At 36.6% G+C, this 9,027-nt stretch overlaps 1 long non-coding RNA gene across 1 annotated transcript; it reads right to left on the reverse strand.

Annotated features, from left to right (window-relative positions):
• Positions 1–1,963: 1,963 nt before the first annotated feature.
• LOC110900188 lies at positions 1,964–3,378 on the reverse strand. Its single transcript, XR_002570832.2, has 2 exons — positions 3,123–3,378; positions 1,964–2,203 (listed from the first exon to the last, which is right to left on the reverse strand). It is a non-coding gene; the product is annotated as an uncharacterized LOC110900188 (long non-coding RNA).
• Positions 3,379–9,027: the final 5,649 nt, after the last annotated feature.

Raw genomic sequence — 9,027 nt, forward strand, 5'->3', positions numbered from 1 at the left:
CAAAGACCAGAATGTCAGCCGGTCGAAGGGTAGATCTCCCTTTTGTTCTGTTTATCCTCATGTTCGTCACAGAAGTCAGGCGTATCTCAAGGAAAAGCTTTTGGCACATCTTTTAGTAAGGGTTGCATTTTTATCAAGTGTTAACATCTCAGAATCTAGTCTTTTGAAGGCTTCAGGTGTTTCTCAAGGAAACGTTTTTTGGCACATCTTTTTGTCAGGGGTCAATCATGATGTTTTTAGCTACTACTCAACAAGATTCATATAAATATCCTAATCTCATGCATTCGTTTTCCACAACTGCTGCTATAAATTCTAGTCTGCAATTGCTATTATAAAGTCTTGGTGCAAAAAGATGTTGGGTCGCATAATTAATCTCCTATGGTAATACTTTGGCTGCAATCCCAAACTGATTCTTAAACCGGTAGCGTGCAGTTCATGTGCAGAATGCCAAACCAATTCCAAACCATCGGTTTCACTCGGTTCGTCTTATCATCTGTTCCAAACCAAAACCGGTTCGGGTCGGGTCTTCGGTTTAGGGTTGTATCTCTAGTTCCATCCGCTTTTTTCTAGGTCGGTTCCAACATTTTATTTACAAGAGTTCGTGTATTATAGTGGATATTTGTTAATTCATATAATTCATTCAATTATGTATTCATTTTGGTACATATAAAAATAAGAGCAAAAACATGCTGTTTTGGAATAGGCCATCAATTTCAAAGTATTGGGTTAACTGTTAAATGCATTTCCAAGTGGACCAGACCAAGCCCACCATACAACTTTGTCATTAAGTATTGGGTTAATAGGCTCACAATTGTGTTGAAGGTCTAGTGCTCCTCGAACTCCAAAAGTTTTATGTTATTCTTCTTAAACGGAAATCTTGAACAATTAGGGTGAGCAATTGAGTTAAATTGTATGCAATGTTTAAAAACCGGTTTTTAGATCAAACCGGATTAGGGTAAAAAATGGTTCAACCGGTTGAATCAGTTTGTACCGAGCGGTTCAACCGGGTTGACTAGCTAACTCTATAATTCCATAAATTACAACATAAACTCAAAAGTTAATCCAAAAATGAATAATTGCGTATTAAAAGATGATCCAAAAGTAAATTCATAATAAAAAATAATCCAAACGATAATCGAAAATCATTCAATTTTCCAACAAGCTCTTTTAAATGAAAGTGTATGATATGTTTAAGCCATTTGAGTGTTGAATACATCAACTATTTTCGTTTCATACAATATTAAATAAGAACTTTTAATTACGAATAATCATAATATATAAAAATCACATAAGATAAGTAACATATATATTGAAAATAAGTATCAACTCAAATGAAAATAACCCTGTGCTAATACCGGTATTACGTTTCAAACCAGTATACCGAATTTTACCGCCGGTACAACCCTTATGCCGTTTCACTAATTTACCGAGGTGTTTCGCTTATTTACCGAGGTGTTTCGTACCGGATTTACATCTGGAAACGGTAATACCGGTATAACCGGCCGGTATTTACCGGTTTTTAAAACGTTGTTTGTATGTGTGAGTCTTGATAAAAGGTATGTGTGAGTCTTTATCTTATTTTCTATAGCAAACTAGGTTTAAATAAATTCGCCGTAACGCGGTGAATTTCTTTTGTTATTTAGTCTGTGTTTACATGTGTTTTGAAATTACTACGGGCACGTTGCGAACGGAACTGCCGACAAGAATAAAAGAAAATGTAGAAAAAAAGACTAAAAGATAACCGAAAGAAAATCAACCAAAAACAGGGGCGGAACCAGAGGGGGGTCAAGAGGGTCCGTTGACCCTCCGGTCACCGGAACTTTTTGAATTTTTATTTATATATTTTGAGTTTTTGAAGAACAAACTTAGAGATGAACCCACTGATTTGAACCAGTATAGAATATAAGCTTAAGATGACCCCCTAACTAAATCGTTCTGGTTCCGCCACTGACCAAAAAAGTTGTATGGTAACGATGTTAGTTGTATGAAACCCATGGTCAAAGATGAGCAAATGGTTCTGGGTACCGGTGCCAAATTTGGCGAACCGAAAGATTTTAAGTACCAATTCGGTACCGACTTTTAGCGTTCCTGGTACTGGTTCACTACCATTTTTTACTTTCATATACTGGTACCGTAACCGGTATTTTCGGTATCAGTACAGATTCTGTATCGGTTGACACCGAGCTCATCCATACCCCTGAAACTAAAAAAATAAAAAATAAAAAAATTTAGAAAAAATCAACAACAAAAAAAGTTGTACGATACCCACTACAAGAAACAGGCACCTTTTACAATACAAACTAAAACAAAAAGGTTCATGTTTATATATTTTGGATTAAGTCAGTCATATTTTATTTAAAGTATACTTTTTAACAACACATAATCGTTTAAGGTTTGTTCAACTCTATGCGTACATATGTTTGACCAACAAAGAAAGTCAAAATCAAAATCAACCAAATATCACAATCATAATAAAATTCTCCTAAACCTGACTCAAAAAACATACCTCAAACACCAAATAATCTACTACAAGGATTCAGACTCAACAACTTACCCCAAACACTACATATCTAGAAGTTTTACAAGTCAATACTACATATCTACTCAAATTACAAACAAATCAACAATGTACATACCAGAGTAGGTCAAATTACAGACAAACAGTGATGGTCTGTGGTAGGTCGCCGATGGTTGAAAGCTACAAGTTGGTAAAAGCATACAACACGGATGAATCATAAATTATATCTAAGAAAACTACTCTTTAGTCAAACATAGTGCAGTTTAGGGTTTGAAGCTCCTTAGTCACCACTTAAACAAGACTTTTTAGTCTAACACAGTGCAGTTTAGGGTTTCAAAAAGAGAACACCTAAGCTCGTAAAAGTACTATTAACTTTAAAAAAAAAACAGACGTAACATACTTCCCTGATTCTGATTGAGCCCTAAACCTAAAGATTTCCGTTTACAAACAATCTAAACAAATGCAACTTGCAATTAATAAGCCAAATTCACCAATTATATATAGAAACAAAACAAAAATAATCATCACTGGTACAAAACTACTCTCTTTATGCAATTTAATAACAAAACCCAACAAAAAAAATTGGGCAAAAACAATATAGTACCTACAGAGACTCCGATATTAGTGTCTGCAACTCGTTGAATGTAAATGGCAGTAGAATCGCAATCGGTTCTGACAAAATAAGAACACAACCCTTAAATTCTGAAATAAATAAGGAATGGGGAGATACGGTGGGGATTTGGGGGTCTCTGGTGGTGGCGGCCTAGTGCTCGGGCGGTGGTCGTCGTCTCAGACGCAACAGCGGTGGTGGTCATCTCACTCTTAGGTTTGTGTAATTTGAGGGGGAAAGAGAGGTCGGATGGGGGGGGGGGGGGGGAACAAAGCCCGCCCAAGGTTTTATGGCGACATATCAAGAAAGAACATGAACCGTCTGATCGTTTTTTATCAAGGGCTAGAATCTCATGTGAGATGTTAACACAAGGATAACACTTTTAGGGTGTTGCCGTTAAAGGTGTGGCCCCTAAAACTCATATTTCTTGTAGTGACCGTTGTTCGTACGTTATCCGTGATCAGGGATGAGAAAATGGCACCGGGTAGTAGCATTAAATTTCCCGAAACAAAAGATTTCCAATATTAATTTGACACCAACTTTTGGCGTTTTTTGTACTAGTGCCGGTTTTTACCTTCATGTCCCGACCGAACAGGACCGTACCGGTATTTTCGATACAAGTACTGGCTCGATACCGGTTGACACCAAGCTTATCCCAACCCATGATATTAAGAAAATGATTAAAGTTAAAACGTAAAGAAAATAACTATTATTATAAAAAAAACTATATATTATATTAAAACTACTGTTCATTAACTTCTATTTGTTATAGTAATAACTTTCATTCCCTCTATCTCAGAGGTAAATTGTTAAAAGTTTGATTTATTTGATTCGACTTGGATGATAACTTTCACTTTAATGAGGCTTTGAAGCAGTTACAACGAATGGATCTCGCAAAATGCAAGTTTTTCCTTTTGTACTTACTAAGCAGATTAAGTTGAAACTTTGCATACACACCATTTGATTGTTGCCTATTTCTTTTTTAATTCACTTATTTTTTTGTTGTCATTTCTCAGTAAGAAGTAGTGCACATGTATATCTTTGTTCAAAGATCAATGCCTTTTTATATATACTAGTGTTATTAAATTCGCGCGTTGCGCGGTGGTGGATATATGTTCGTTTAACTACGGCACTGACACTTATTATACCAACCAATAGAGAAAAAAAATCATGATGTGAGCAAAAATATACCAACAAGGCGGGAATTTGATCGGTATTGGTTTATTTTGTTATGCCGCCTATACTCGTTACATCAACTCATAGAGAAAAAAAATCTTGATATGATCAAAAAATACTGACATGTGAATTAAATCGATAAAAGACAAACGCAAGTTACATAAGATATATAAAAGAACCACATAACACATATAAAAACCACTAAATAACATATATAAAAAAACCTTTAAAACAAATATAGTTACTATTCATTCACTTTGTCTATCAATAGTATACAATAGTAATAATAATAATTAACAAAAGGTATGTGTGACTTTTTATCTTATTTTCTATAGCAAATTAGCAATGGTGTAATCATAATTGAGTTAGGTACTGTAGTTGAAGATTCAAGTTATGTAAATGACGGATATAAGAAATTAAGAATGAAATGGGAATTATTCTTGCAATAAGGTTATACACTTCATTAACAAATGAGTAAATTACAAAAATCGTCTTTTACGTTGACATTAAAATACAAACTATCTCCTTTATCTTTAAAACGTACAAAAAACGTACTTAATGTTTGCAAACCCTTGCACATTACGTCTTTTAACCCTAACTCAGTTTATTTTCATAGTTAAAATATGAACAAGTGGACCCCATATGAGGGCAAATTAGTCTTTTTACCCCTATATTTATATAAAACATTTTAAATAGATATTTTAGCTATTTATTCAATTCTCTCTCTTTCTCCATCTATCTCTCACACACTCACCACCACCTCCACTCCTACCACCAGCCACCCCCACCATCACTTAACCTAACCACCACCACCACCCGCCTGCCACTGTCAACCTCTCCCACCGCAACCGTCACACAACCACCACTTCTGCCATCACACCACTACCATCAAATTTAACCATGAAAACCTGTAACAACTGTCACTAAAACCCGTAATTAGGATAATAATTATCTAATAAGAAAACCCTAATTAAGACGCCCAAGTAATTTGGCATAAACCCTGAAATTTCTGGAACAATCGGAATCAGGATCAGGGCCCCTAAAACTCGAGGGGGGCAAACCCTAATTGATAATTATCTAAATTAAACCGTTGCTAAATGTTGATTGGTTAAAATTATTGATTCACCAAGGCTACAACCGAACTCAGCTAGGCTAGGAAGTAGGCTGCAACCTTTACGGACCGTAAAGGTTGGTCCTTACGGACCGTAAGCTTATCAGGTCTCCTTATGGACCGTAAGGGTCAGGTCATACGGTCCGTAAGCATGTCGAAATTTCAGCTATAAATAGCCGACCTTGGCACTTAAACTGGAAACTTAAAACGACGTGAAAACTCCGTGTATACGTCGAGTTACATGCAATTCAGTCCACAACACACACACGATCACGAGACGCTGCCGCAATCAGGGTAATAACTCGATCGCTATTACGATTCAACGTCCGATCGATTATAACTATCCAACAATAACCCGGGTTCTGCTCAGTTGAGCTTGTACTTTGATTATTCGTCGTGATTTCAACTTGAATATTAGAGTGCTGTTCGAATTCGGACTATGCTCTGTTATTCGTTGTGAATCCGATTGAATTATCGAGTATCACACTGATTAATCGTTGTGAGGGTTTAATCTCATGAATTGACGTAACTACTGTATTAGTTACTAACCTGCCTGTGTGTGCATTGTGTTAATTTAGGTTAATCGAGGCTAATCAGTAGGCTTATCTATTGCTCGTTAATCTGCAATGTGAGTCATTCTTCTTTTTAACTGTTTTCTCACAGTTTGTGAGTAAGTATTACAAAACTCCAAGTTATTTTCAAAGTTATAATTACAGGGATTAAGTCTATGTAATCACCATATTACAGCCGGTATGTGGGGTTTTGTATACATTACTTGTTTCCCGTCACACTTGGACAAACGGGTGGCCAAGGGGTGATCTGACCACAGTCACAGACACCATTGGACAAATGGGCTAGCCAATGGTTGGTCGAGTGACGAGTACTGTGGGTAGTTGGTTTGATATCAGAAACATTGTAATTCCCCTTAATACTGTAATTTATAACTAACGGGTCGTTTTAGAAAATGGAATGATTCACTCAGTATTTCCCCGCTGACAAAACCCTTTTCAAACATGTTTCAGGTGATCTGTGTGATCCAGGAAAAGTGCAGTAAAGCACTACAAGCTCAGAGAAGTGGCTCATTGTGAATAAATAAATAAAACATGTTTTGGAAAAATAATGATTTCTGTGTGAAATCAACTGATTGTAAACTATGGGATTTAATCCCTAAAAACTTTGTGTAATATAGTAAACGAGCATTTTACGGTGAAAAGATTCTGTAATAAAAGACTTCCGCTGTCTCATAATTCAGATACCACGGGATTTCTGTCCCGCGGCTCCTGGAACGGGTCAAACCGGGCCGGGGGCCGTGACAGAAATAAGGTGGTATCAGAGCTAATAATTAATAACTATTGAGCCACTGATTCAAGGCTATTACTAAATTAAGTATTTGACAAAATAGTTAATTCTATTAGTTGTCATTCTGTGATTATCTGTTTTATTAACTGATTATTTGTTAGTTACAGTATGGGTAAACAAAAGCTGTCTGCTATCTACCATAAATTAGATATTGCATCTTCTTCTAAAAACCCAGTAAACCTAGAAGAAGGAATCTTTGTCCGCAAGGCAAACTATGAGAATCCTCTTTCCCCAGAGAAAAGGAATTCGATACTTAAAAAGAATCAGGAGAAAAAGAAACCCCGAACCAAGAGAGTTAGGTTTAACCCAGAAATCCAGGAATTGGGTAATAGTTCACCTTGGGAAGACAAACTAGACGAGAAATGGGCAAATCTTTATATGCTAGCTACTGTAGCAGAAAATGCAAATCTTTAACTATTTAATATGTTGGGCTAGTAAGGAAAAGCACTATCCAGTAAATAAATAAAGTCCTAGTGTGTTTATTTATGTTGTCCTCTGTATAAATTAATATCCAATAAAACTTCAGTGTTTGTTTGTTAAACTTTGTTCCAAAGTTTTAACATTGCATTCTTGTATTTTGCATATATACTATGCAGCATGAGTGAGATATCGGAAGCATTTCAGAATCTCAACTTATATCCAGTGCCTATCGAAGTCTCTTACGACTTTACTGGTTACATTGCTGACATAGAAGAACCTGTGGAATTCCAAGCTCCACCGCTGGAAAAAGCTAAACCTAAAAAGAAGAGAAGATACGTAGGGTGGAGGAAAGTACGCCGTAGAAAACCAGCCATTAGGATACTTCCTAAAATAGAAAATCCTGTGAGCATGAACAAGGGAAAGGAAATAGAAACTGGAGAAAGTTCTAAACTGCCAGAAAAAGAAATAGGAATAGATCTTAAGCAAAAGGGAATAGAGATTGGAGAGAGTTCAAAACAACCAGAAGAAATCACGTTCCAAGACGAAATAGATCGCCTACTAGAAAACTGTGATGTCATAAGCCCGATTCGCAATAATCTATACCCTTACCCAGCCACAGTCCAATTTCCCTTAAACGTAGCACCAACTATTCTAGAACCTTTAATCCACACCCGACCATTTGGCGAACTGGAAGAATGGTGGACAAATGACTGGCAATTCCAAAGCATAGTTAATAGTCCTCATAGTTTCCTTCCACAATTTGACCGAGAACCAATCCCCAATCCTCCCATGAGTAATGAAAACCTAGCTGAACTTCATCAGTTCGGTGAAGAACTGATAGGTACAGGCAATAGGATCAGGGAAATGGGGGAGCAACTATGTTGGAAATACGATGAGAGGGAGCATCGTTACTAGAACTGTCGGTCAACCAACGAAAAAGTCAGGAAATCATATTGTATAATAGTGTAAATAGTAACCTAAAACTCTGTAAAATGGGCAATAAAACTTTGTAAGATACGGTGTGTACGGATGCACATGCAATATACAAAAACAAAATGAAAGTCGAGAAATCGACAATTTTGGTTATGCTTGTATGTTGTAATAATTTATGTGTTCATCTGTGCTAATTTTGTTATTAATAAGTTAGACACTAATAGTTCCTACTAATTAGCAGATGGAAAACGCTAACAATGAACCAATTAATGAAGTAAATCAATCTGAGCAAGAACAGGAAGATCAATATATAACCCGACAAGATATCGAGCACTTTATCGCCCAAGGGATAGCCCATGCTATTCCAGAAATTGTGGCTGCTATTCACAAACCTGCAGAACCACAACAATTAAATCCTAGTAAACGTACTCTGGAAGATAACGGCAGTAACAACATAAATGGAGGCAGCAATCACAACGATCATGATCCGCAACAAGTCCCACTTCTAAAAAAGAATAAAAGCTGCAACATCTGGTTGCACTTACAAAGAGTTTCTTGCTTGCAAACCCACTGAATTTGCAGGTAACGAAGGGGCAACTGCAACACTGCGCTGGTTAGAGAAAACCGAAGCAGAAATTGCAATAAGCAAATGTGCCGAAGAGGATCAAGTGATGTATGCATCAAATCTGTTCAAAGAAGGAGCACTAGAATGGTGGAACACGATCCTCCAGGCAAAAGGAAGAAGGATAGCCTATGCCATGAGTTGGGAAGAATTTAAGAATCTTGTAGAAAGAAAATTCTGTCCCGAATATGAAAAAGATCAAATGGCAAACAAATTCCTAAGTCACCGTATGACAGGGGTAGATTGCCGGGGCTATACTTCGACATTCTTTGAATACG

Source organism: Helianthus annuus, chromosome 13 (genome assembly GCF_002127325.2).
Source record: "Helianthus annuus cultivar XRQ/B chromosome 13, HanXRQr2.0-SUNRISE, whole genome shotgun sequence".
Classification (NCBI taxonomy): Eukaryota; Viridiplantae; Streptophyta; class Magnoliopsida; order Asterales; family Asteraceae; genus Helianthus; species Helianthus annuus.